At 37.5% G+C, this 4,959-nt stretch overlaps 1 non-coding gene across 1 annotated transcript; it reads left to right on the top strand.

The window, feature by feature from the left end:
* Positions 1–1,372: 1,372 nt before the first annotated feature.
* Positions 1,373–1,444, top strand: TRNAC-GCA (transfer RNA cysteine (anticodon GCA)). The gene has a single exon. It is a non-coding gene; the product is annotated as a tRNA-Cys (tRNA).
* Positions 1,445–4,959: the final 3,515 nt, after the last annotated feature.

The raw sequence follows: 4,959 nt of genomic DNA, 5'->3' as shown, positions 1-4,959 counted from the left end.
GCTGCTATAGAAAACAGTGTGGCGATTCCTCAAAAATTGAAGAAGAGAACTTTTTGTTTCCTGGGTGGAACTAGAGGTAAAGAATCCACCTGACAGTGCAGGAGACACAAGAGAGGTGAGTTTAATCCCTGGGTCGGGAAGATCCCCTGGAGAAGGAAATGGCAGCCCACTCCAGTATTCTTGCCTGGAAATTTCCATGGATAGAGGGACCTAGTGAGGTACAGTTCATGAGGCTACAGAGAGTTGTTCACATTTGAGCATGGGCGTGCACACACACACACACACACATGATGCAGCTCTTCTACTTTTGTGCATTTATCTGAAAAATACAAAAACATGAATTAAAAAATTTTTATGCACCTATTTTATTACAGGGTTATTTACAATTGTCAAGATATATAAACAACCTAAATATTCATAAGTGGATAAGTGAATAAAGAAGATGTGGCATATAAACACAATGGAATATTACTCAGCCATATAAAAGAAAGAAACCTTGTCATTTGTGGTACATGGATTGATCCTGAGGGAATTATGCTAAGAAAAATAATTCAGAAGGAGAAAGGCAAATACTATATGATTTCCCTCACATGTGGAAAGGATAGTGGATACATGGACCTATATGGGGGATAAAACTGTGTATAACCACACTGACAGATATGTACACCCCACTCAGTACAGAGAAAACTGGGGAGATTTGAATAAAATCATTGTATTATTATCTTGGTTGTGATATTATACCATAATTATACTGTGTTATAGAACCAACTATAGTGTTATATAGTATCTTTAGCCTGCTTGTGATAGTATAGTATAGTTTTTCAAAATGCTATAATTGGGGAAAACTTGGAAAATGCACAGGAAACTTTCTGTATTAGTTCTTACAACTATCTGTGACTTTATATTTGTCGCAACAAAAATTTCAATTAAAAATTCAGTTCTCTTGTCTAATAAGTCTGGGAGATGTATCTGTCTACCTGTCTTAATTACAAGCCATACCCACCCCATCACCCTGGTCCTACCCTAATCCCTCCTTTTTTACTTGTATGAGTGAATACAAGTGAGCTCTTCAATATAAGATGAGCTTTGAAGTTTTGTTTTCTTGATAAGGATTGCTTTACTCTGTCAAACTGTGAATCAATTTAAAACACAGTACAATCTTTTACCCTAGATTTCATATCCATTCACATCAATCACTTTTGCCTAAAGAGGTACTCTAATGCTGCATGGATTATGCAAATCACTGTCATTCATTTTACCAGTCAGATACTCTAATGGTTAGAATTTATCAGGAAGAAAAATATTCCTCAACGATTGTTTTCAAATGCATTGTGTACTTTGCAAGTTTAATAATTAAGTTCCACTTCGGGCTTCCCTGGTGGCTCAGACGGTAAAGCATCTGCCTGCAATGCAGGAGACCCAGGTTCAATTCCTGGGTTGGGAAGATCCCCTGGAAAAGGAAATGGCAACCCACTCCAGTACTCTTGCCTGGAAAATTCCATGGACTAAGGAGCCTGGTGGGTTACAATCCATGGGGTCGAAAAGAGTCGGCCATGACTGAGCAACTTCACTTTCACTAGGTTGCTGTAAACTTTTCCTTCTAACTTTAAGCATCAAAAATAAAAGGAATGATGAAAGGGGATGAAAGCCACTTCTTCATAACTGTTAATTGGACACATCCCAGATTTTATTAGCATAATATATATTCTCAAATGATATCACTGTGAATGAAAAATTCTCACAACTTAAAATAACAACAGCTACTCTCAATGTTTTTCTTGGCTTCATGGTAAGGCACTGTCCCTACTGACAACAGGATTTTTTTTTTTTTTTTTCCTGTATGCAAGTCTCTGGAGAAGTGGATGGTCTTCATTCTATAACAATGATTCTGAATGATGTCATTAAAGTTAGCCCACAAGCCTCAGAAGCTGTGATTCTGATAATTCAGAAAAGAAATATGAGAAAGAGAAGATCATCTAGTAAATACAAGAGAAATAATAGACCTGAATCTTAAAGTCTGCTGGCTTAATGGACTTTTTCAGAGGATTTGAAAACTACAGATTTATTGAAGGTAAGACTCTATTCAGCTGGAGGGACTTAGAAAATATGTCAGCTAATTGTGAAACAATTCTACTCTTTCCGAGGAAAGGGCCTTCCATGCCTTCAGCCAATTCTATTACAAAAAATGGTAAAGTATTTTAAGCTGTAATTTTGCACTGATGAGAAGGATGTCCTTGAAAACTAAGAGGTGCACTGCTTCCTATTCAAGTTGAAAATTCTGTTCATTGTGGTGGATTCTGAAAACTAGAGCAATAAGCCAAATATTTCTTTATATTCTTCTAGTTTCATTATAGAATGATATGCTGAATTTTACTTTTTAAAAAGTATTGTGTTTAGCTTCTTTCCATCCAGATAAAAAGGGAGAAAGACATTTTATGCCTGTCCTTCTACACTAGAATTTATTATATCTCCCATAAACACACATGAACCTTTAAACTTGAACCCAGGCAACCCACATTGTAGTACTGGATTGTTCAACAAGGGACATTTCTTGCTATCCACTGGTTCATTTGAAAATAAAAAGTAACTCGGCTCCATTTCTCTGTTGTGGTCATTCTGTGGGTGGTGGATCCTGTGAGCTATCTTGGCCTATGGGATGAGATTGGACAACTTCTTTTGAAAATATAACCCTATGAGATAAGCATAGTTTATAAAGTTCTCTTTATGGAACAACCTGGGGTCTGAATATGACTGAATAAAACATCCATGGAGCATACAAATTTTCTTTTTATGGATTTAATAAAGTTTTAAAATTTATCAGCTTCTGTCAGCAAAAAATAAAACAAGTTAGGCAATGTTAGAAATTTCCACCTGAAGCAAAATAACTCTGCCCATGGCATCTCCCTGGGGTTTCCTGGTGCCTGCTCCTAGCATGACAACTCAGTCCCAGGTCCTGTTGATTTGTTTTACTTATTAGACTTATCCTCCTGAAGATACAGGACCAAAGTCTATGTAACCCCCAAATGGCATCATTAATTAGAATTTACAAAATTTTTCTCACATAGCCTAATAAGAGTAAGTTGTTGGTTCTTCATGCAGGTACTTATGCTCTAAAGTCTTAGGATATTTTCAGAAATACAGAACAGACTTTTGAACTCTGTGGGAGAAGGTGAGGGTGGGATGTTTCAAAAGAACAGCGTGTATACTATCTATGGTGAAACAGATCACCAGCCCAGGTGGGATGCATGAGACAAGTGCTCGGGCCTGGTGCACTGGGAAGACCCAGAGGAATCGGGTGGAGAGGGAGGTGGGAGGGGGGATCGGGATGGGGAATACATGTAAATCTATGGCTGATTCATATCAATGTATGACAAAACCCACTGGAAAAAAAAAAGAAAGTCTTAGGATATTTTTTTAATGAACAAATTATTAGCTTCAAAATCCACCCTTTCAGGGCAATAGGGAAGCAGTTTTCATTGGCACTTATTAGAAGCTTTTGTTGTTGTTATCATTTTTTGTTTAAAATATACTGAGTCAAACAATGAAACATTTGGGCTGGAAACCAGGCGATTCTGAGCTTTCTTCTCCTTTACTAGTGTCCTGGTTCTCGGTAGATATAAATCCCTGATGGCAGGAATCATGTCTGTTTTATCCATCACTGTTGTCCCAGCACCTGACAGTGCTCACGATCAAGTGAGCACGTGATCTGATCAGTGCTAGAATGTGAGTTTCTTTGGGGAGGTTTCATTTCATTCATTTTCATTAAAATTGCTGTATCAGACTCTGCCTGGTGGTGGTTGATTCTCTTCTCATTGCTTCAGATGACTTAGAGATTTAAAGTTAAGAAAGGTGAAAGTGACTGTCAGGGTCACCAGTTATATGTTGGCCAAAATGATGCCATTTCATTTGTCAGCCTCTGTTAATGAGCATTTGAACGGTGATCTCTAGGATCTTTTTAGTTAGCAGTCTATTTTCATAAATTAAAGCACTAAAATGATTATGGGCCAGAACAATACTGACATAATGGCTGCCTGAGCAGTCCCAAGAAGCAGGCTGTGCATATGATGTTATGATCCTATAATCTGAGAAGGTCCTTAATTAGTGTTCTATGTTTGGCCTCACCCAAATTCTTTTTAGCTGGACTTGAAATTTGTTAAATTGCAGAATAGGCTTAATGTGTCATTTTTCCATTAGATTTTAAAAACTGCATCTTGGAGGAAGAAATTATCTGTTATTACACATCTGAGGGTTTCACAGTTAGGTCATCTGACCAACGTTGGTCTGTTTTCTTTCTTGGACTCATCTTTTGTCCTGGGAACTCTTACAGATTCTATAATCAGCTATATAAACTGTTCTACTGGAAGCTGCTTTCTGCCAAGGGTAAATGAACTGGGCCCACAAAGTTTGGTGCTTAATTAAAAATTTTTTTAGCTCATGAATTATTGCAGGTTCTAAACTTAGCTAAATGTCTTTCTTGAAACCTAATGTGAATATCAATGTGAGACAGACTCAGAATGCCAAAGCAGTTGAGGGTGGGTCAGGTACTTTATAGACAATGGAAAATTTGAATGCATATCTATTGAGCTATGAAATGCCCTTACATAAATTTCCTGCCATAGTCTTTTCTTAAAAAGAAAAATAATTTATATCCTCATTGGCTAAATCACATGTGGGCCATGGTGTCTATTTTTGGAAATCATCCAAAGAGTGGCTTTGTAAGACCCAATTTAAAGAACATGGAAGGGCAAACTACACTGGGGACAATTGAACGTTATATAATAGATAAACAACTTCATTTAACAAATATTTTTTCAGAGTCTCCTATTATAGGGGCTGATAAAAGAAATGAACACCATCGTTGCCTTCTATTCAGTTCAGTTCATTTCAGTAGCTCAGTCGAGTCTGACTCTTTGCGACCCCGTGAATCACAGCACGCCAGGCCTCCCTGTCCATCACCAG

The sequence above is a fragment of the Dama dama genome, chromosome 12 (genome assembly GCF_033118175.1).
Source record: "Dama dama isolate Ldn47 chromosome 12, ASM3311817v1, whole genome shotgun sequence".
Classification (NCBI taxonomy): Eukaryota; Metazoa; Chordata; class Mammalia; order Artiodactyla; family Cervidae; genus Dama; species Dama dama.
This window is presented reverse-complemented; position numbering and strand designations above follow the sequence as displayed.